The sequence below is a fragment of the Schistocerca piceifrons genome, chromosome X (assembly GCF_021461385.2).
Source record: "Schistocerca piceifrons isolate TAMUIC-IGC-003096 chromosome X, iqSchPice1.1, whole genome shotgun sequence".
Lineage (NCBI taxonomy): Eukaryota > Metazoa > Arthropoda > Insecta > Orthoptera > Acrididae > Schistocerca > Schistocerca piceifrons.
In genome coordinates, this window is record NC_060149.1 from 249470413 (window position 1) to 249495062 (window position 24650).

General features: G+C 45.4%; 1 protein-coding gene and 1 non-coding gene across 5 annotated transcripts in view; both read right to left on the reverse strand.

The window, feature by feature from the left end:
- Positions 1-24650, reverse strand: part of LOC124721983 — a 284634-nt gene that overhangs the window by 177936 nt on the left and 82048 nt on the right. The window contains exon 1 of one of the 4 annotated variants that reach the window (XM_047247152.1): positions 23417-23468. The exons of the other annotated variants lie outside the window; for them this stretch is intronic. The gene's annotated coding sequence lies outside the window, so the exon portion shown is untranslated. Of the gene's footprint in view, positions 1-23416; positions 23469-24650 lie in introns of those variants that run through there. 4 annotated transcript variants of the gene reach the window in all.
- Positions 1342-1415, reverse strand: Trnat-ugu. The gene has a single exon. It is a non-coding gene; the product is annotated as a tRNA-Thr (tRNA).

Here is a 24650-nt window from a genome sequence, read left to right on the forward strand (position 1 = left end):
ATTAACTGCTTCTACGTACATTTCCCAAAAGGATGAAGGCAGAATTAGCTAAGATTCGAGTTCGAACGGAGGCTTACCAACAATCGCTTTTTCCTGAGCACCATTCGTGACTGGAACAGGAAAGTGGAGAAACGAAGCGATACACAAAGTAACTCCCGCCACAACAAAAAGTTGGCTTACGAAGTGCAGATGTAGTTGTAGAACAACGCAGCGTATACCCACGAAATACGGCTATCGCCGATCACGGCAGAGTTGAAGCAAAGACGAATTCTGCGTAATTAGTCAACGGTGAACGGCGTTATTGATTACGTAATTCCTTTTCACCCAGTTGCTCCTTCAGTATTGTATTGTGGTCTGCAGTGTTCGCGCACCTACGATATCTTTGGTCTCCAAAATGGCTGTACAACAGTTGTGTAGATTAGTGTAGATGGCACACCTTCCAGTGGCTCGCAGGATAGAACAAAGTAATCAACATTATTATTCTCGGCTGTCCTCGAGGCTGCATGTGTAGGACAATGCTCTGACATATCAGAACTGAACCTATCTTACGAGTAGTTGCATACATGAGTAACGTATTAGTAATTGTGTCTGTGGAAACAAGGGCGAATGATGTGCTCGTGGAGATACTGCTGTGATGCACGGATAGCAAAATGATTATAGCCGTTCATAAAACTACATACATACTTCTCAGGGGAATGCTCACTCGCACAGTGAATCCTTCTCTGAGGCTTGACGGAATCCCTATAGTTCAAATCACTATTTGCAAATATCAAGACAGTCTTTTAGATTTAAAAACAAATCTGTTCAGAGCATGTGAAATCCGTTAGTCACAAAGAAGTAAAAATTATTTTCAAATTTATAGAGAGCCGCAGTCAGTCGTTTCCTTTCTGGCTTTATTAATGTAAATCCGGCCCCTCCCGCCGGAGGTTCGAGTCCACCCACGGGCATGGTTGTGTGTGTTGTTCTTAGCGTAAGTTAGATTACGTTAGTTTAAGTAGTGTGTAAGTCTAGGAACCGATGACCTCAGTAGTTTGGTCCCTTAGGACCTTAGGAATTCACAAGCATTTGAACATTAATGCAAATCCAGATTTCGGCTACTAACTGGTCATTATCACAGCAGTATTTCAGATTTTTAATACATGCCCTAGTGCGTCAGCCGTGTTGTTCGGGCTTCCCTCACAGTTCCTTCAAGACTCATTGAACAGTCTTTAGTGAACTTCGACGGGAGCCCGAGCAATAGGGGTGCCGTACTAGGGCATGTATTAAAATGATAATTAATTGAAACCCTCAGCTGCCGACAGGTGTTGTTGATATACCTCGATGGGGACAGCTGAAAATGAGTGCCCCGACCGGGACTCGAACCCGGGATCTCCTGCTTACATGGCAGACGCTCTATCCATCTGAGCCACCGAGGACACCGATAAATAGCGCGACTGCAAGGACTTATCCCTGGCAAATACGGAATCGATCTGAAATCCCTCGTCAATAGCACTCAACACTTTATGTGAATGAAGAGCTTGTTGTGTTTCACAGGAACGATGTTTTCTAAACCCTTGTTGACTGTGTGTCAATAGACCGTTTTTTACGAGGTAATTCATAACGTTGGAACTCAATATATATTCCAGAATCCTGCTGCATATCGACGTTAACGATATGGGCCTGTAATTTAGTGGATTACTCCTACTACCTTTCTTGAATATTGGTGTGACCTGCGCAACTTTCCAGTCTTCTGGTAGGGACCTTTCGTCGAGCAAACGGTTGTATATGATTGTTAAGTATTGAGCTAATGCATCAGCATACTCCGAAAAAAACTTAATTGGTATACAGTCTGCCGGCCCGTGTGGCCGAGCGGTTCTAGGCGCTTCTGTCTGGAACCACGCGACCGCTACGGTCGCTGGTTCGAATTCTGCCTCGGGCCGGGCATGGATGTGTGTGATGTCCTTAGGTTAGTTAAAGTAGTTCTAAGTTCCAGGGGACTGATGACCTCAGATGTTAAGTCCCATAGGGCTCAGAGCCATTTGAACCATTTTTTGGTATACAGTCTGGACGAGAAGACTTGCTTTTATTAAGTAATTTAAGTAGCTTCACAACTCCGAGGATATTTACTTCTACGTTACTCATGTTAGCAGCTGTTCCCGATTCGAATTCTGAAATATTTATTTCGTCTTCTTTTGTGAAAGCATTTCGGAAGGCTGTGTTTAGTAACACTGCTTTTGGCAGCACTGTCTTTGATAGTATCTCCATTGCTATCGCGCAGAGAAGGCATTGATTGTTTCTTGCCGCAACTTACTTCACATACGACCAGAATCTCTTTGGATTTTCTGCCAGGTTTCGAGACAAAGTTTCGTTGTGGAAACTGTTATAAGCATCTCGCATTGAAGTCCGCGCTAAATTTCGAGCTTCTGTAAAAGATCGCCAATCTTGGGGATTTTGCGTCTGTTTAAATTTGGTACGTTTGTTTCGTTGTTTTTGCAAAAGTGTTCTAACCCGTTTTGTGTACCAAGGAGGATCAGCTCCGTCGTTTCTTAATTTATTTGGTATAAATCTCTCAATTGCTACCAATACTATTTCTTTGAATTTAAGCCACATCTGGTCTACACTTATATTATTAATTTGGTATGAGTAGAGGTTGTCTCTCAGGAAAGCGTCAAGTGAATTTTTATCTGCTTTTTTGAATAGGTATATTTTTCGCTTATTTTTCGAGGATTTGTGGATTACAATATTCAATCTCGCTACGACAACCCTGTGTTCACTAATCCCTGAATCGGTTTTGATGCTCGTTATTAGTTCAGGATTATTTGCTGCTAAGAGGTCAAGTGTGTTTTTACAACCGTTTACTATTCGCGGGGGCTCATGAACTACTGCTCGAAATAATTTTCAGAGAATGCGTCTAGCACAATTTCCGATTATATTTTATGCGTACCTCCGGAATTAAACATGTATTTTCGCCAACATATCGAGGGTAAATTAAAGTCACCACCAACTATTATCGCATGAGTCGGGTACTTGTTTGAAATCAAACTCAAGTTTTCTTTGAACCTTTCAGCAACTGCATCATCTGAACTGGGAGGTCGGTAAAAAGATCCAATTATTATTTTGTTCTGGTTCCCAACAATGACCTCTGCCCATACTCACTCACAGGAAGTATCTACATCAATTCGCGACAAGTTAAACTACTTCTGACAGCAACAAACACGCCACCGCCAACCTTGTTTAGCCTATCCTTTCGGAACACCGTTAGGTTCTTCGCAAAATTTTTGGCCGAGCTTATATCTGACTTTAGCCAGCTTTCAGTGCCTATAACGATTTGAGCATCAGTGCTTTCTATCAGCGCTTGGAGCTCTGGTACTTTCCCAACACAGCTACGACAATTTACAACTGTTATACCAATGGTTCCTGTATCTACATTCTTCCTGTGATCAGCCTGCACCCTTTGTAACTGAAGTCCTTCTTGTGTTTTTCCGAGACACTCTAACCTAAAAAAAAAAAACCACCCAGTCCACGCCACACAGCCCCTGGACGATCTGAAAACGATCTGAAAATCAGCCAAATGTCTATAATGGTATTTATAATCCGTCTTGATTGCATAAAATGTTTATTCAGATGACCGGTTTTCACATGAAAACGCAGCATGTGAAGGTTGCTGTCTATGGACAAGTTACTCCTGTAACCGAAATTGCAGATCTGAAGATGGTTCTAGAAGAACCGAAACCGGTCATTTGAATAAACATTTTATGCAATCAAGACTGATTATAAATAATATTGGAAAAACTAGTGATTGCGTTTATCCCATCAGACATTATGTCTGTTTTTGCAAAATATCTATAAGTACGAAGAATTTATTCAAAGGAGAATCTGAGCGTAGCACATTGCACTTACATTCGAGAGTAAGCCGACTCCAAACCCCGTCTGACCATTCAGATTTGGGTTATTCCTTATTTTCTTAAAACGCCTAAAGCCGTTCCATTAAAAAGAACACTGCTGATTTCCTTCGCCTTCCTTACATAACAGGACCTTGTGATCCATCTCTAAATGCTCTAACCTTCCTTCCCTCAAATAAAAAGGGTAACGAGAAATGTAACAAAAAGGGTAACGAGAAATGTAACTTCCAGAGTGAAAGCATAGTACCTAGGACTGAAACTATTAGATGTAAGCCGGCCGCTGTGGCCGAGCGGTTCTAGGCGCTTCAGTCCGGAACCGTGCTGCTCCTACGGTCGCAGGTTCGAATCCTGCCTCGGGCATGGATGTGTGTGATGTCCTTACGTTAGTTAGGTTTAAGTAGTTCTAAGTCTAGGGGACTGATGACATCAGATGTTAACTCCCATAGTGCTTCGAGCCATTTGAACAATCAGTTGTGAACAAAAACTGAAAGTTAGCTGAACTGGAAAAGACTGACTACACACATGGGTACGGGTAGGGTCGGAAGATGGTCGATGCAATAGCTAACACAACGAGGCCATGCAAGGTGGTATAATTAATAAAAGATTTAATCGTAGATATATTTACAGATGGTGCGGGCTTGACATGTCATACTACTAGGGATTCCGATGTAGCCACTAACGATTTACTAGGTGAAAACCTAGGGGATGAATTTAACATAAATTACTTTGTTCTTGCTTCTTTATAATTTTTTATACTGGCGATCCGCACCGGCTTCACACAGGTAGCACTAAGTATCTACGACTGGACGACTTCTCTGGCGTAGCGGTAACAAATTATATACACAAACCTTCCTTTTAAATGAGTCTGTCAATCAGTGAAAACTGTATCACAATCCCTACAATATTTCCTACGATTAATCTTCACGTACAGGCAGAAAAATGCGGCGGGGACTTTAATTTATAATATGAATGGAACGAGAATATATGTATAGATGTATACATTGTGGTAGTAATAATTTCGAGGGGCTCAATGGCCTGTGTAAGTCTTTCAGTTGGACCTCACTTCGGCGACTTTGGTGTCCGTAACCTGTTATGTAATTGGGGAAAGGGACCCACAGTTTAACGTGGAGCCCGACTCATATTTCGTTTATGGTCAAGTGTCAATATCACAGAGATAAATGCTAGGTTAAAATGACGAGTGAAACATCCGTCGCGCAGTCGCCATTCGATACGGTCACCTTTCAGTTTCCAGGCACACGCTTTACCGCTAGACCTCCAGGGCCAAAGTAGAAGTTACGCGGGGTAGCGGGAAAATGTATTACTTCCTCCTACATACGTCCCGCGAAATGACCACAACGACAACATTCGAGAAGTTAGAGCTAAAACAGAGGCTCACCAATAGTGATTTCCCCAAGCGCCTTTCGTGAATGGAACAAGGAAGGAGAGATCCTTTAATGGTACCAATACTACCCTCAACTGCACACCGTCAGGTGGCTTGCGGACTATTTATGTAGATGTAGGTAATTTAAGGAGTGTCCCAGGCAAGTGTGACACTACCGCTACTGTTTCTAATATTGTAACGGGTACCAGTGTTCTGTGGTGGAGGTAGGTGGGTGGGGGCGAGTCACAAGAAGTAGGCTGTCAGTAGGAGCCTTTATTTCCTAACAGTGTTTACTAGAGACCCGTAGTGCTACGACTTAATGGAGAATCAAAAACGCATCAGAATGGAAATGTCCAAATAATGTTTGACACATTTTCAGAGCAACCAACAAGATTTTTCGCGTCGGTCTGAGACCAGAGATGAAACTTGTGTACACTACTATATCCCGGCGCCAGTTTACTGGGATGCGAAAGGGATTCTGCTGATAGATCATATTCCCACTGGTCAGACAATTACGGGACAATATTGTGCCATCTCCAGTACCAACTAAAGCAAAAGATAAGCGAAAAAAGGGCCAGATTCGACGAGGAAGAACGTCAACTTTCATGAAGAGAATGCACACCCACATGCAAGTGTCGTTGTCATGTGAAAAATACATGAACAAAGGTACGAGCTGTTACCAAACGCGCCTTATTCGCCTGATTTATCTCCATCAGACTTCCATCTCTTCCCCAAATACAAAATTTTCTCGGTGGACGGAGATTCTCTTCAAACAAAAACCCATAGTCGAAGTTGACGTATATTTTGTCGCCCTGGAGGAATCTAATTTTCGAGGTGGGATCAGGGCATTGGAACATTGCTGGACCAAGTGCATTAGCGAACAAGGAGACTACACTAACAAAAAATTTTACGAAGGTAAGTCGTTTCTATATATTCCATTCCGAGAGCATTTCAAATAACTCCAGTGCATATCGATAAAACGATATCGCACTAGACTAATATGAGACCACCCTGTCTAATGTACACGTAAAACTTCGGTTTGAAAATCATTTTGTTGCTAACGGAAAGCAAACCCACGTTTTCCGTGACACTGGGCGTCACATAAAACGTGTGATGAGCAATAGTCATTTATGAAACATTATGGCAGATTAGAAGTGTGTGCCGGACCGAGACTCGAACTCGGGACCTTTTCCTTTCGCGGGGTAGTGCTCTACCGACTGAGACACCCAAGCGAGACTTAACGACCAGTCCTCACAACTTTACTCCTGCCAGTACCTCGTCTCCTGCTTTCACAGAAGTTTTCCCGCTGCGAAACCTGCAAGAGGACGGGTCGTGAGTCATGCTTGGGTAGCTCAGGCGGTAGAGCACTAGCTCGCCAAAGACAAAGGTCGCGAGTTCGAGTCTCCGTCTGACACGCACTTTTGATCTGCTAGGAAATTTCATATCGGTGCACATTCCGCTGCAGAGTGAAAATTTCATTCCGAATATTCGGTTAGAGTGTCACCAACTACACACTGCAAAAACGAAATTGCAAATATCTGCCAAAACACTAGAGAAAATGCGGCTGACGACTCTTAGGAGAGACACGCAGTATAAATGATTTACTGCATAACTTTGGTAGCTCCATGGGGCTGTTTTCAGATGATGCGGTTGTCTATAAGAATCTGGAAACATCAGAAGACTGCAGGAACACCAGCTGAGGATTGATGAACGTTGCAACAACTGACAACTGACCCGGAACGAAAATAAATGTAACATACTACGCATATACAGGCGGAATAAAACTGTGTGCCGGACCGAGACTCGAACTCGGGACCTTTGCCTTTCGCGGGCAAGTGCTCTACCAACTGAGCTACCCAAGCACGACTCACGCCCCGTCCTCACAGCTTTACTTCTGCCAGTATCGCAGTTCGCAGGAGACCTTCTGTAATGTTTGGAAGGTAGGAGACGAGATACTGGCAGAAGTAAAGCTGTGAGGAGGGAGCGTGAGTCGTGCTTGGGTAGCTTAGTTGGTAGAGCACTTGCCCGCGAAAGGCAAAGGTTCTGAGTTCGACTCTCGGTCCGGCACACAGTTTTAATCTGCCAGGAAGTTTCATATCAGCGCACACTCCGCTGCAGAGAAAAAATCTCATTCTGAATTACATTATTGGTCAAAAATCAATGGAAACAGTAACGACCGTGAAATCCACTCGTGAACAATTACACTATTGGTCACAAAGCGCGGGATACAGTAACTACCGTAAAATACAGAGTTGGACAAAAATATGGAAACACCAAAACACATTACCATTTCCAATACGGTGCAGGAAACACGCCGGCATTCAAAACAGCTTCCAGTCGTCGCGGAATGAATAAATACACATTATGCATGGTTTTCAAGGGAATCTTATACCATTCTTCCCGTAAAACAGTGGCAACTTCAGGTAACAATGATGGAGGTGGAGAGCATCACACACCCTCCTCTACTAAGCAGGCCACAAAGGCTCAGTAATACTCCACGTTTGGGTACTGTTATGGCCAGTGAAGATGCGAAAATTCATCCTCGTACTCTCAAAATCAGTCGTGGATTATACGAGCTGTGTGAACAACGCCGGCCAGGGTGGCCGAGCGGTTCTCGGCGCTACAGTCTGGAACCGCGCGACCGCTACGGTCGCAGGTTCGAATCCTGCCTCACGCATGGATGTGTGTGATGTCCTTAGGTTAGTTAGGTTTAAGTAGTTCTAAGTTCTAAGGGACTGATGACTACAGAAGTTAAGTCCCATAGTGCTCAGAGCAGTTTGAACCATTTTTGTGTGAACAAGAGTCCTGTCGTCTTGAAACACAGCATAACCATTGGGGAACCAACACTGTACCATGGGATGGAGATGATGAGCAAAAATGGCCACATAATCCTTGGCAGTAATGCGATAGCAGAGTAGCCATTGACTGCCAAGATCACCACCACCTAACACGCGCCAAGTTCCACTCATAGGACAAACTCGGCCAGTATTTGTAAACGGTATGAAACAAGACTCATTCGACCAAATGACTTTCTGCCATTGCCCCATAGTCAGTGTTTTATGGTTTCACCCCACGTTTACCTGTAACAGGAATTTGGGTCGCAGATGAATAGTTCTGGAATTCCAGCTTACCCCGCAATTCGCAACTTATTGAGTCCCTTCGTGTTGCTTTGGTGCTGGCATGGTTCGCGACTGCAACATTCAGTTCTGCAATGACTTTTGCAGCTGACCTCGGTATTTTTTGTCGCAAGCCTCTTCAGTTACCGTCCTTCACGATCACTCACCACACACCTGCCCGCGTTGTGACTTAGCGGATGATGTTTTTCCGTTTTCCCTGTATGCGTAGAAATCTTCCATACGGTGCCTCTTGAAACACCAAAGATTTTGGTTATCTAGGTTACGGAAGCACCACCATACGGGTGCCACAATCTGCCCACGTTCGAATTCACTTAACTCCGATATAATACACACAACTGCGGCCGCGCGGGATTAGCTGAGCGGTCGGGGCGCTACAGTCATGGACTGTGCGGCTGGTCCCGGCGGAGGTTCGAGTCCTCCCTCGGGCATGGGTGTGTGTGTTTGTCCTTAGGATAATTTAGGTTAAGTAGTGTGTAAGCTTAAGGACTGATGACCTTAGCAGTTAAGCCCCATAAGATTTCACACGCACACAATTATCCGCATGGGACGGAAAATGGTAAATCTGTTGTACATGTACAGACAAACAAACATGTTTGAACACTCACAACTGCGCAGAACATGGTTCTGACCACGACGACACTAGCAACGTATAGAGGACATTGCACAGATGCTGTTCGTGGTCAAATAGGTCAGCGAAACCTGTAGACTTGGCTAGCATCTGCATTTGTATTCAAGCATGCATTTCTCGCGGTGCTTCCATATTTTTTGTCCAACCCTAGTAGCTAAGAGTAACCATCCGGTGTGACCTAAACTGGAATGTCAACGTAAAAAAAAAAACACGAAAAGCAGATACCAGGCTCGCAGAAACAATGTTAAGGATATGTGATTCATCCACGACAGAAGTGGCTTACGAAACACTTATTCGACAGATTCTTGAGTACTGCTCATCAGTTTGAAGCCCTTCACAAGTTGAATTGATAGAAGAGAAAGACAACATCCAACCAGGAGGGGCGCGTTTTGTCATGGGATCGTTATATATATATGACCTAGTAGATAGTGTCGGGTCCGCAGCTCGTGGTCGTGCGGTAGCGTTCTCGCTTCCCACGCTCGGGTTCCCGGGTTCGATTCCCGGCGGGGTCAGGGGGTTTTCTCTGCCTCTTGATGACTGGGTGTTGTGTGACGTCCTTAGGTTAGTTAGGTTTAAGTAGTTCTAAGTTCTAGGGGACTGATGACCATAGATGTTAAGTCCCATAGTGCTCAGAGCCATTTGAACCATTAGATAGTGTCGGAAGTTCCACGCGGCTTTTCACGGATGATGCTGTAGTATACAGAGATGTTGCAGCATTAGAAAATTAAAGCGAAATGCAGGAAGATCTGCAGCGGATACTGACTTTGTGCAGGGAGTGACAACTGACCCTTAACATAGACAAATGTAATGTATTGCGAATACATAGAAAGAAGGATCCTTTATTGTATGATTATATCATAGCGGGGCAAACACTGGCAGGGAATGATTTGAAGAGGGATGATCATATAAAATTAATTGTTGGTAAGGCGGGTGCCAGGTTGAGATTCATTGGGAGAGTCCTTAGAAAATGTAGTCCATCAACGAAGGAGGTGGCTTACAAAACACTCGTTCGACCTGTACTTGAGTATTGCTCATCAGTGTGGCATCCGTACCAGGTCGGGTTGACAGAGGAGATAGAGAAGATACAAAGAAGAGCGGCGCGTTTCATCACAGGGTTATTTGGTAAGCGTGATAGCGTTACGGAGATGTTTAGCAAACTCAAGTGGCAGACTCTGCAAGAGAGGCGCTCTGCATCGCGGTGTAGCTTGCTGTCCAGGTTTCGAGAGGGTGCGTTTCTGGATGAGGTATCGAATATATTGCTTCCCCCTACTTATACCTCCCGCAGAGATCACGAATGTAAAATTAGAGAGATTCGAGCGCACACGGAGGCTTTCCGGCAGTCGTTCTTCCCGCGAACCAACGCGACTGGAACAGGAAAGGGAGGTAATGACAGTGGCACGTAAAGTGCCCTCCGCCACACACCGTTGGGTGGGTTGCGGAGTATAAATGTAGATGTAGATGTTGATGAAGGAGTTGTGAATCACAGAGTTATTGCTAAAATTCCGAGACAGTACGTTCCCACACGAGTCGAGCAAACATACTACTTCCTCCCAAATACGTCTCGTGAAATGGCTGCAACGAGAAAATTCGAAAAATTATAATTAATACGTAGGTTTACTGACAATCATTCTTCCCTAGCGTCATTCGCGAATGGAATAGGAAACGGGTGGGGGGAGGAGGACGAGTGGGAGGGGGCAGGAGGAGGAGGGTGGAGGGCGCACACAGTGATAACAGATGTGCCCTTCTCCATACCGTAAGGAAGCTTGCAGGGTACAGTACAGTACAGTCCAGTCCACAAAATGTTATCATGTAGTGGGAACGGGTAACCTTCGCTCCTCGCACAGTAGCTGTTCTACATCAGCAACCTTGTCGCAACGCTTATATATGCATACAAAAATGCTGGGGCACAAGTTGGGCACCGAGCCAACATTCATTTTCATGAGCGTGAAAAATCGCCTACAACTCCGCTGCAACTGGTTTTCGCCTCGGATCGTAGACCCAAAAGAAATCATGCTGTGCCTTTTAGATGTCCAAATGTACACTGTACAAATTCTATTAATAAACTGCAGTTTTATAATGCTCCATGCTTTTCGTTTCTATTCTTTGATCTCAAATAACTATACTCTGGAAGGTTTATTCAGTCAGCAAAGCCGTCGTCATACGGGACGAGGTAGCTAACGTTGACGCGTCACTTCACTTCCTGTTAGGTCACGTTGAGGACCCACTTCGTCACATGAAAACCTAAACAGGTTCTGCGATATTGGCAACGTGCCACGTACAATAGAACCAATAGGAAGAAAGAACGCTCCCTATGTCACAAGCAGAAAGCGAGATACCACTTTGTATTTGTCGTGTTTGACTGAAACACTTATTCGGTGGCTATTGTGTTATACCTTACAACGTATGAATATATGCTGTTTGTCAGCACCAGCACACAGAATGCCTCGAGAACGAATCGTTAGTGCCGCGCGGGATTAGCCGAGCGAGTCATCGACTGTGCCGCTGATCCCGGCGGAGGTTCGAGTCCTCCCTCGAGCGTGGGTGTGTGTGTTTGTCCTTAGGATAATTTAGGTTAAGTAGTGTGTAAGTTTAGCAGTTAAGTCCCATAAGATTTCACCCACATTTGAACATTTGAATCGTTATTGGTACGATTTGTTGTAAAGAAGTGATGTGAAATGTCATATTGGTGGTTAAAGAATTTTCGAATTTAGCTGCTTTCGCATTGTACTCGCGCGTTACGACAGTAAGCCATTTTAAGGCAACGGCACATTGAAGACTCATGAAAAACGGATCGTTCTTAGGATTTATTATAACTAAATGTCAGTTAATTACATTTCAGCGATTAAAGTCTTTATAAGAGTGTAGCATAAAATACAAGGTCACTCATTAGAGACTTTCAGGGAAGCGTAGTTTGCAGCGCCGGCACTTTACTGAATAGAGGGTGGACTGGTAGTTTGTGTCCAACTGTACTTTTTTTTCGCCTTCGCGTTTTCTAGAAGGTTATGGGACTTCCTTATGAAATTAATAGAAATAATTTCTGTAATATCTAATTTTATGTAAATATAAGCTCGCTTCCTCTCTCTCTCTCTCTCTCTCTCTCTCAGGAGTGAGTTTGTTCGACTTGGTGAACTTCCATCAGCTGAGGTCCTGAAGGACTGGACATGTATCTTTCCTTTTTATCTAAGTACATGTTCATTGATACTGAAGTTTTTAATAATGTACAAGAGTATATCACAAACAGAACCCCATAACTAGCGTAAGGACAAGGAAGGAAAAGTGCGTTCTAATACGTTCTGTGAATACACTGCACGGTTTTCGATACAAATAAACCGACAACTGCTACTAGAGAGCGCAAAAGCACGTTAATCAGCTCGTCCCATGCGCCTACGGCGCTGTGTCTCGTGACGTTTGATTTCCCGTCTCCATGCGCGTCAACGTTAGCTGCCTCTCCCCGTGCGACGGCTTACCGCTACACTGAATGCCTGCCGTCATCCGTTATCCTTATCCAGATGATTCAAAGAATGTTAGTTTACTATCTCCAATACCTTTTATCACAATGTGTTTGACTAGATGTGAGGCACTAACAGAGAGAATAATCTCACCGTATAAAATATTACTGACCTAAAACTTCCTGGCAGATTAAAACTGTGTGCCGGACCGAGACTCGAACTCAGGACCTTTGCCTTTCGCGGGCAAGTGCTCTACCATCTGAGCTACCAAAGCAAGACTCACACCCCGGCCTCACAGCTTCACTTCTGCCAGTGCCTCGTCTCCTACCTTGCAAACTTAACAGAAGCTCTCCTTTCTTTCTGGAGAGCTAGTTCTGCAAGGTTCGCAGGAGAGCTTCTGTTAAGTTTGGAAGGTAGGAGACGAGGTACTGACAGAAGTGAAGCTGTGAGGACGGTGGTCGGCCGGGGTGGCCGACCGGTTCTAGGCGCTACAGTCTGGAACCGCGCGACCGCTACGGTCGCAGGTTCGAATCCTGCCTCGGGCATGGATGTGTGTGATGTCCTTAGGTTAGTTAGGTTAAAGTAGTTCTAAGTTCTAGGGGACTGATGACCTCAGAAGTTAAGTCCCATAGTGCTCAGAGTCATTTGAACCATTTGAGGACGGGGCGTGAGTCGTGCTTGGGTAGCTCAGATGGTAGAGCACTTGCCCGCGAAAGGCAAAGGTCCCAAGTTCGAGTCTCGGTCTGGCACACAGTTTTAATCTGCCAGGAAGTTTCATATCAACGCACACTCCGTTGCAGAGTGAAAATCTCATTCTATTACTGACCTCCTTAGAAGAGCAGGCCGGTCGCATTACAGTGCTATAGATGGCGTACAGCTGGTGGGCCTACTAGACGCTCGTGATTCTCCACCGCTCTAGTACGCCATCGCACTTGTGCGTTAAGTATTGCCACTCTGTTGGAGGCGTGAGTCGTGCTTGGGTGGCTCAGTTGGTAGAGCACTTGCCCGCGAAAGGCAAAGGTCCCGAGTTCGAGTCTAGGTCCGGCACACAGTTTTAATCTGCCAGGAAGTTTCATCTTGATAGTAGTTCCGTAGTGGTGTAGGTCATGTTTGAATGAAATGGACTGCTTCATCTGGTACAACTGAACCGATCCCCGACTGGATATGAGAACCGATCACCGACAGCAAATCGTTATTTTCGGCTACTTGGAGATCATTCATGGACTTCATGGCGCCAAACACTTGGAATCTTTGTGGAAGACAATGTTTTATATCACCGGGCAACAGTTATTCACTACTGTCTTGAACTACATTCTAGACAATTCGAGGGAATGATTTGGCCATCCGAATCGCCCGACATGAATCCAGTAGTACATTTATGGGCTATAATCGAGATGTCAGTTCGTGCTCAAAATCCTGCACCGGCAACACTTCCGCAATTCTGGACGGCTATAGAGCAGCATGGCTCAACTTTTCTGCCTCGGACTTCCAACGACTTGTTGAACCCATGCCATGTCGAATTGCTGCACTACGCCAGGCAAAAGGAGGCTCAACACGATATTAAGAGATGTCCCAAGACCTTCATCACCTCAGTGAACACTTTCAGACAAATAAATAAACAACGTGCCATGAAGGGATTACCCGCATGGGATGGAAATCGGTTGATGTGATGTACATGTACAGACAATCAAACGATTACAATTTCAGAAAAACTGGATTATTCATTCAATAGTAAGAGCTTCTCAAATTGACCAAGTCAGTAACGTATTTGTCCACCTCTTTCCCTTATGTGCCGGCCGGAGTGGCCGTGCGGATCTAGGCGCTACAGTCTGTAGCCGAACGACCGCTCCGGTCGCACGTTCGAATCCTGCTTCGGGCATGGATGCATGTGATGTCCTTAGGTTAGTTAGGTTTAATTAGTTCTAAGTTCTAGGCGACTGATGACCTCAGAAGTTAAGTCGCATAGTGCTCAGAGCCATTTGAACCATTTTCCCTTATGCACGCTCTTATTCGGCTAGGCACAGATTGAAAGAGATGTTGGATGTCCTCCTGAGTCGTGCCAAACTGTGTCCAATTGGCGCGTCAGAACGTCAAAATCCCGAGCTGGTTTGAGGGCCCCGCCCATAACGGTCCGAACGTTGTCAATTGGGAAGAGATTTGGAGACCTCACTGGTCAACGTCGGGCTGGGCAAGCACGAAGACAAGTAGTAGAAACTATCGCCGTGTACGCGTGAGCAATATCTTGCTGAAATTATAAGCAGAGGATTGTTTGCCACGAAGGGCAACAAAACCGGTCGTACAGTATCTTCAACGTACCGCTGTGCTGTAAGGTGCCGCAGATGACAAATTAAGGGGTCCTGTTATGAAGTGAAATGGCACTTCAGACCATCACTCCTGGATATCGGGGTGTACGGCGGGCGACATTCAGGTTAGTATGCCACTGCTGTTTGGTGCGTCTCCAGACACGTCTTCGCAGGTTATCGGAGCTCATTTCGAAGTGGGTTCAGTCACTTAAGACCATTCTACTCCAGTCAATGGGATTCCAGGCCGAAGATATGTCTGGAGACACCCCCATCAGTGGTGGGATACCAACATGACTCTCGCCCGCCATTCAGCCAGCAACCAGGAGTGGGGCCTGTGGTTCCATTTCTTTTCATAACAGGACCGCTTTGGTTGTTATCCGCGGCACCCTTACAGCACAGTGGTAAGTCGACGATATTCTGCGCCCCGTTTTGTTGCCCTTCCTGCAAGCCACCCAGGGCTTACACTTCAGCACGATATTGCCCGCCCACACACGGCGATATTTTCTACTGCTTGACACACTCTATCTTGACCAGCAAGTTGCCAGCCCTCCTCCCAGTTGAAAACGTTTGGAGCATTATGGGCAGGGCCCGGCCAACAATATCAGGGTTTTGACGACCTAACTCACCAATTGGACAGAATTTGGCACGATATCCCTCAGAAGGACGCTAAACAACTTTATCAGTCAATGAAAAGCTTAATAAGTGCTTGCATAAGAGCCAGATGTGGACAAAAGCGTTATTGACTTTCTCAATTAATGAAACACCTTTTATTGAACAAATCGTCCAATTTTTGTGTAATATTGCAATTGTTTGTATGTACATGTATATCAAATTTACTGATTTAACCCCGGAAGCAAATGCACACTGCAAAGCAAGGGGTTTTGGAAAATGTAAGGGGCGATCAAAAAGTTTCCGTTCGAATGTCGTACAGTCCAGAATCGTGTACGGGAAGGTGTCGTCGTTGAGTGACTGTAGGAGGATAGAAGATGACTTGGACAGGATTTGTGATTGGTGCAAGAATGGCAGCTAACTCTAAATACCGGTATAGATAAATGTAAATTAATGCAGATGAATAGGAAAAAGAATCCTGTTATGTTTGAATACTCCATTAGTAGTGTAGCGCTTGATACAGTCACGTCGATTAAATATTTGGGCGTAACATTGCAGAGCGGTATGAAGTGAGACAAGCATGTAATGGCAGCTGTGGGGAAGGCGGATAGTCGTCTTCGGTTCATTGGTAGAATTTTGGGAAGATGTGGTTCATCTGTAAAGGAGACCGCTTATAAAACACTAATACGACCAATTCTTGAGTACTGCTCGAGCATTTGGGATCCCTATCAGGTCGGATTGAGGGAGGACATAGAAGCAGTTCAGAGGCGGGCTGCTTGATTTGTTACCTGTAGGTTTGATCATCAAGTGAGTGTTACGGAAATGCTTCAGGAACTCGGGTGGGAGTCTCTAGAGGAAAGGAGGCGTTCTTTTCGTGAATCGCTACTGAGGAAATTTAGGGAACCAGCATTTGAGGCTGACTGCAGTACAATTTTACTGTCGCCTACTTACATTTCGCGGGAAGACCACAAAGATAAGAGAGATTAGGGCTCGTACAGAGGCATATAGGCAGTCATTTTTCCCTCGTTCTGTTTGGGAGTGGAACAGGGAGAGAAGATGCTAGTTGTGGTACGAGGTACCCTCCGGAGTATGTATGTAGATGTAGATCTGGGAACGTAAGCTTGTGTCGAATCGCGACCAGCACAGAACTTGGCGTACCAATCCACAACGATGGTTTTCAACACACACGCAACTCCATACATATTCGTCATTATCCTTCAGCAGCCAAGGAAAGAATAACAGCGCGCTGGTTTTTGGACGCATTTGGTAATACTGTCGCCATAGTTCACGTTTCCGCATTTACCACGCGCACGCCGTGAAGACACGAATAACACAGTAATTCTTTGTCTACATGATACCCGCATAGGAGTCGCTCTATGTTGCATACAAGCTGCAGCAACGACCTCAAACCAAAACCTTTGGCTGAACTTGGAAAAAGGGGGTTGGGGGCGAAGAGGGAGATCCATCACTACGCTATCTGGGCAAAGCAACCATCCTGACATAGGCCTGTAGTAGTTGTGGAAAATAGCGCGGAAAATTGTTTCGATTCTCCACACTGCAGCCGATTTCCACGGTATTCGTGGGAAGGCGTTGTTTCAGTACTGTCTTGTGTTTTTTGTAGTTGCAGATGATGACGGAGAGGAAAAAATGCGGTTGCTGCCACATTTCTAACCCTGTCGACGACTACCAAGATGCTGGGGACCATGATATCCCCACCCGACTGTACTGCGAAAACGTCTGCTGATTAAAGGTATGGCCGGCCGCTGTGGCCGAGCGGTTCTGGGCGCTTCAGTCCGGAACCGCGCTGCTGCTATGGTCGCAGGTTCGAATCCTGCCTCGGGCATAGGTGTGTGTGAAGTCCTTAGGTTAGTTTGGTTTAAGTAGTTCTATGTGTAAGGGACTAATGACCTCAGATGTTAAGTCCCATAGTGCTTAGAGCCATTTTTTGAACTAAACGTATGGCATTGATGCAAAATCTATTGATCACCAGCTGCACGTCCTTGGTGGTCAAAAAATGATTCTTATATTCCTTCTACATCTACATCCATACTCCGCAAGCCACCTGACAGTGTGTGGCGGAGGGTACTTTGAGTACTTCTATCGGTTCTCCCTTCTATTCCAGTCTCGTATTGTTCGTAGAAAGAAAGTTTGTATGCCTCTGTGTGGGCTCTAATCTCTCTGATTTTATCATCATGGTCTCTTCGCGAGATATACGTAGGAGGGAGCAATATACTGCTTGACTCCTCGGTGAAGGTATGTTCTCTAAACTTCAACAAAATCCCGTACCGAGCTACTGAGCGTCTCTCTTGCAGAGTCTTCCACTGGAGTTTATCTATCATCTCCGTAACGCTACAATCAAAATTCGAAACCAGCACCTCTGGTTGAGCGGCGGTAGACTAGCGTGCGCTACCGCTTCAGAGTCAAGTAGTCTCAAATGTAGTGGAATATCTAAATCGGGATACCAGACCGCTATTTGTCTCGAAGAGCGGAAATTTGGAGTTTTAAGTCCATCGATGCGTGGTCATTGGTCACAAAAAGGTAGCGACATTCCATGCAGCCTTACTGAATGAACAGTCCTCGCGTTAGCCTGATGTGATTATAGGGAGCCATGGGAACTTCAGTCAGGATCACCGAACGGGGAGCGGAAGCCCAGCTCCTGGATACAAGGCGGAGTCAGTGTGGCACTGCCCTAAGACATAATGTTAGTGGCTGGTGTGCTCCAGTTGGGTCCTTGATATGATCTCCCGATTTCCTGAATAACTTTTTTAAAAAAATTATATAGTTTTAATTGTGAACTCAAAGACTGGGATTAGGTAATTTTTGGCTAGCGCTGATAACATAGCCTCTATGTCCCATTACAATGTCGATGAGTGCGAATCACTGTCGTAATCACTGCGCTAAGTTGCTCAGCTTATCGCAGAGGAAAAGGAATGAGGAATATTAGTGTTTAACGTCCCGTCGACAACGAAGACATTAGAGACGCAGCGCAAGCTCGGATTAAGGAAGGAAATCGGCCAGGCCCTGTGGCAAGAGCCACGCTGCAACGATCTAGGGAAATCACGGGACACCTAAATTAGGATGGGCGGAAGGGGATTTCAACCGGCATCCTCCCGAATGCGAGCCCAGTGTGCTAACCGTGGTGCCAACTGGCTCAATTATCGCAGAGGAAGCGTAATAACATGTTACTTTAAGAAGACAACCCAACAACGTATTTCCAGTGAGCCAGTACTAGTGGTTAATACTTTCGATAATTCCCTTGCGTGAAAGGGTTGCCACTGGGTTCCAAACGCCAATGAACACTTCTAGGATGCTCTATCCTGGTGTACACCAACTATTTTGAAGGGTCATAGCTGTTTTAATTACCAGCTGAGACAGGCAAATACACTCTTAAGACAAGAAAAAGCACCACGAAGGAATCATCCGAAGCCGCGCGGGATTAGCCGCGTGGTCTAGGGCGCTGCAGTCATGGACTGTGCGGCTGGTCCCGGCGGAGGCTCGAATCCTCCTTCGGGCATGGGTGTGTGTGTTTGTCCTTAGGATAATTTAGGTTAAGTAGTGTGTAAGCTTAGGGACTGATCACCTTAGCAGGTAAGCCCCATAAGATTTCACACACACACAATTTTCCGTATGGGACAGAAAATGGTAAATCTGCTGTACATGTACAGACAAACAAACGATTACAGTTTCAGAAAAAATGGATGATTTATTCAAGAGGAAGAGCTTCACAAACTGAGCAAGTCAATACAGCGTTGGTCCGCTTCTGGCCCTTATGCAAGCAGTTATTCGGCTTGGCATTGACTACTATAGTTTTTGCATGTCCTTCTGAGGCATATCGTGCCAAATTCTGTCCAATTGGCGCGTTAGATTGTCAAAATCGTGAAATGGTTGGAGAATCCTGTCCTGAATATTCCTAGTTAAGGTAGGATTTGGCCAGCACTTAGACAAGTAGTAGAAACTCTCGTCGCGTGTGGGCGGGCGTTACCTTGCTGAAATGTGAGCCCAGAATGGTTTACCACGAAGGGTAACAAAACGGGGCGTAAAATATTGTCGACGCATCACTGTGCTGTAAGAGTGGCGCTGATGATAGCCAAAGAGGTAGTATTATGAAATAAAATGGCACTCCACACCAACACTCCTGGTTACCGAGCCGTATGCCGGCGACATTCGGCTCGGTATACGACAGATGTCTGGTGCGTCCCCAGACCCGTCTTCGATGGTCATCGAGGCTCATTTCGAAGCGGAACTTATCACTGAAGACAATTCTACTCCAGTCAATGAGATTCCAGGTTGAAAACATGTCTGGAAGCGCCCCGGACACTGGTGGTGTTGCTGACTATCGTCCACCGTACGGCCTGGCAACCATGAGTGTGGGGGTGTCATTTCTTTTCATAGCAGGACGTCTTTTGTTATCTTCCGCGGCGTCCTTACAGCATAACGGTATGTCGGCCACGTTCTGCGCCTTTTTTTGTTGCCCTTCATGGCAAGTCATCCTGGGCTTACAGTTTAGCAAGATAATGCTCGCCCGCACACGGCAGGAGTTTCTACTGCTCATCTTTGTACTTGCCAAGTCCTGCCTTGGCCATCAAGGTCGCCGGATCTCTTCCTAATTGAGAACGTTTGCAGCATTATAGGCAAGGCTCTCTGACCAGCTCGGTTTGTGACGACCTAACGCGCCCATTGGACAGAATTTGGCACGATATCCCCCCAGGAGGAAGTCGACAGCTTTATCAATCAATGCGAAGCCGAATAACGGCTTGCCTGACGGCCAGAAGAGGGCCAAGGCGTTATTGACTTGCTCAATTTGTAAAGATGTTTCTCTTGAATAAATTATCCAACTTTTCTGAAACTGTTATCACTTGCCTGTCTGTACAGGTACATTCATTCCATCGATATCAGTTCCATTCAGGTAATTCTTTTCTGGTTTGCCTTTTCTTGCCTTATGGCGTGTTTTAGATCTTCTATAACGCTTAATGAGACTTTCTCTAGTCTCTCAATTTTGTGCAACTGAAAAATGCCACGACGCATTGCGCGGTCTCTCTAAATCACTTGAGGCTAGTGCCGGAACGGTTCCACCAACAACCTACGCAATATTTCCTGTTTCATCCTCGTTTAATTAAGCAACTGCACCGTCTCACACCAAAGTCAACGAAGCTTTATACTGTAATCTTCTGTTTCTTTCTTTAAGCCGCAATTTGGTTTGGGTTCTGCATTAAATTGTAACTAACTGAGTAAGCTGATTTTCATGTAGGTGACCACGACAAGTAAAGCTCTGTAGTGATCTAAATAGCCTCCGAATTTTCGACAATTTTATTTTCGCCAACAGGAATCGATGTCATAGATGTCAATAGGCGATTCTACCGGCTGTTGAAAAGTTCGGAGGGAGTGGCTCTGAGCACTATGGGACTTAACTTCTGTGGTCATCAGTCCCCTAGAACTTAGAACTACTTAAACCTAACTAACCTAAGGACATCACACACATTCATGTCCGAGGCAGGATTCGAACCTGCGACCGTAGCGGCCGCGCGATTCCAGACTGTAATGCCTAGAACCGCTCGGCCACTCCGGCCAGCTCGGAGAGAGTGGGTAGAGACGTTATTAACAGGGCTATTATGATTTGCCTGCAGATTCCTTTATCAGCCCTTCTTTATTAAGACAGTGAAATCGCAAAGAGGTTTTCGATGGCCTGCCAACACTTGACTCAATTTTTTGGCGCAAGGGATAAAGGGAAATACCTTTCGTGCCCTACAGTAAAGTCGTTTCCGAGCGCACGCTTACAGAACTTCGAGCAGTCACTGGCCCCACTCTGTATCCATGCATACGTATGAACAGGATCGTACAGCCTTGCACTTGGCTAGCTTTGTCCCCACGCCGGCCCCCTCCTATACAGTGGTTATGACTCAGTTGCTTTTAAGATGGGACTGCAGGTTCACTGTGGCCGTTCAGGCTATGAGGGCCTCTATGGAGTGGCGGCTGACCACCTGTTTGAAAATCCACCTGGAAACTGGACTGCCTGCAATACGGAGCTGTCAACACTACCAACGGACCTGCTTTTAAATATGACCGACACCCAGTACAGCTGCACTTACCGCGCTGGTGGCTGTCAAAGGCCAGTGTTTCTGTTGTCAGTTACCACATTCAACCTGCAAGTTCCCTTACCTCATTGCTAATATGGCGCTGGAGTTAACATTTCACTTCGCAAATAGAATCTGAAACGATAAGTTGGGAGCTAAATTACTACCATCCACATTTTACGTTCCAAGTCTGGTGATGTAGGATCAAGAAGAGATTGCAGCTTCCCGTAGACACCAAGGTCATTTCAGGCGTAGCACTACATCGGATTGGGCAAGGACTGGAGAAGGAATCGGCCGTGACCTTGAAGAAACCATCTCGGCGTTCGCCTGATGGAATCCACAAGAACAAGGAACCCCAATGCAACGTTGTTCGGACGGGAATTTGAACCCCGCTCTTCCCCAAGACGAGTTCACTGTGACAACTACAGCACTTCATACGATTTTCATTATAAGGATATTACAGTCATGTAATAACCCATGTCAATTACATTTGTGATAAATATTTGCCGCATACCAAAAATTATGAACTAACACTTTGCCGCAGAAGGACTTTACGAAGAATTATTGCTTAGTTAGAACTTTGTAGTTCGACGGACTCCTCTTGCACACGCGAGCCCCCCCCCCCCCCCCTCCCCCCTACACACACACACACACACACACACACACACACACACACACACACACACACACACACACACACGTTAGACGAAATACACTTTTGAAGTGCTCTCACTAAGGCGAGTGGCCGGAATCCTTAATCCACAGGCTTATCAGGTTCGAGTCCCATTGCCATGCGTAGGAGGAACCTTAATCTCTATGTCCCACGGGCACTTGGGTGCTCTATGTTGTCTTATAGCGCCAGTTATGCGTGTCGATGACCACGTGACACTTCCCCCCTCTCGCCGCCAAATCGCCGTCGTCATCCACACCCCCATCCGCTTCCCCCTGCCGAGCCACAGTCTGTTATAGTCTACAAAGTCTGAGGCTATAGAGTGTTTTATAGACCATCACCATTGTAATTATGAAGTCATTGTAGTCCTGGCCCTGTATTCAGATATATGGGCGTATTTTCCATCAACTCATGTAAACTTCGTCTGCTTTTGATAAGCAAGATAGAAAATAAACATGCGTGAAACAAAGTTAATGTGATCAACACCGCGAGCAAAAGAAACTTGGATGCATTCTGTAGTTACGTCTCTTAAGTACGACGCTATGCACACGCAGCCTCAAGAATACTTTTAACAATTCTGGCCGCCTTCACACACACACACACACACACACACACACACAAAAGCACGTGCGAGCTAAATTCATCGAAGTATTGTTACGATAAAAAAAAATTTTGGAACCAGACTGGAATTGTTGCTATTAATCTAGGCACAAATTTGCTCAATAAAAATTACATGCAAATTACCTAAAACAGTTAGCCGCGTTGTAACGGTTCCACTCAACATAAACAGAAATATCTCGCAATAGCGCATTCCAGGACGGAAAGCAAGTGCATCTTACAAACTGAAAACAACACGCTTTGTTTATAAACAAAGCGCTACGACAGCCGATTTAACTCGGCTTCGGCACTACTGTTATTCCCCACGCTTCAGTTTTCATTTCGATAAATAAGTCAGCGTATTAACAATCGCACGTGAAACGTGCGTCGACGCATGCAAATTATCGGCGAAGAATACACCGAATTACCATGCAGGGTGAAGCAAAACGATGGGTATCGTACAGCACAACAAAAGTGAAACAAAATAAAAATGCGCGAAATCAGTCAGCGTTCCACGACGCTATTGATTATTACGCCCTAGGGAATTCCACTTGACCCTGAAGGCGGGCGCTCAACCTGCTCAGTGTCGGACACAAATACGCGCGCGACCGGCAAAACAAAGCGCGGGAACAACGTGCCACTGCTATAGGCCACTCTACAAAATGGGATCATGCAGTGTAAACGGGTTACCTTGGCACCTGGCACGGTGACGTCAGGCAGCGGCCGTCGCCGGCAAAACTCTGCGCGCCCGACGGCTGCCGGCCGCCGCCGATCAATACCGAGCCGTGACGTCACTCGAGCATGCTCGATACCTACACTCAACCCGGGCGCCAACTTCGGTCTTATCCGCGCGGTCGAGGCCACCCTTAAAACTCTCACACCCCAAACCGAGCCATCAAACTCTTCCCGGCTTTTACTAGTTACACAATAGATAAACTTTGCACTAACTGAACATAGGAGGCGAGCGTTTCTACTTCGGCGCAACAGCGACATTCTCACATCCCGCGTGAAGGGCAAACACAACAACACGCAGCTCCTCTCTCATAATCAACAACTGTCACCCTGTGTCTTAGATCGAGTAAAAACTAATCTGAATTACTGTCCTAACTAATTAATGCTCGCTAACCGTGAAATCTCTGTACAATACACAAATATCGAAAATGTGAAATAATGGAGACGAAAATTAAGATATGAATATGCTATAGGATAAATATGAGTGCACTATTCAACGTAGCACGCCTCTGAAATACTGGATGTTTCAGCTTAGCAACGAGTCGGCGCGCCGTCGCATACATTAGCCGGAAGACGGTCGATTATGGAAGCTTCACGTAACTCCTTTGCCGCGTAAACTTACGTTAGAATAACTCTGCCACGTGAAATTACGCTAGAATAACTCTTGTAGCTACAACCGCTCTGATGTGTAACAAACGCCTTAACCACCAAATCTTTGCTTCTAAAATATGCGTTAAACTGCAACCATTTTCTAAAATGTCACGCATAGCTTCGGAAATCTTCCCAAAGAATACACCCAGTTTTTAACAACCATTCATGCCAAAGTGTGTAAACAAAACTTATTCTTAAAAAAAGTCTGAAACTAATTCCCTGACACAAATGTTAGTGTTACTACTGCTGTTCTTACCACTCGTGAATAAGATTCTTGGTAATATATTTAATGAAATAAACCGAGTAGTTTTAAGCTGAATTCGAACCGCAGCGAAGCTTGGTATACATAAAGCATTCTCGATTTTCGAATCTATGGAGTGACTGTGAAAAATATTAAGTAACTTTACTGTATGGGAAATGAGCATACGCTTCCATCTGCTACAATCGTAAGTTCCAACGTATTTTGAAAATAATTAACGTTTTTGAGTGTTACAATATAGTGTCCTTAAGACACTATGATTATTAAAATGTTTTATTACAG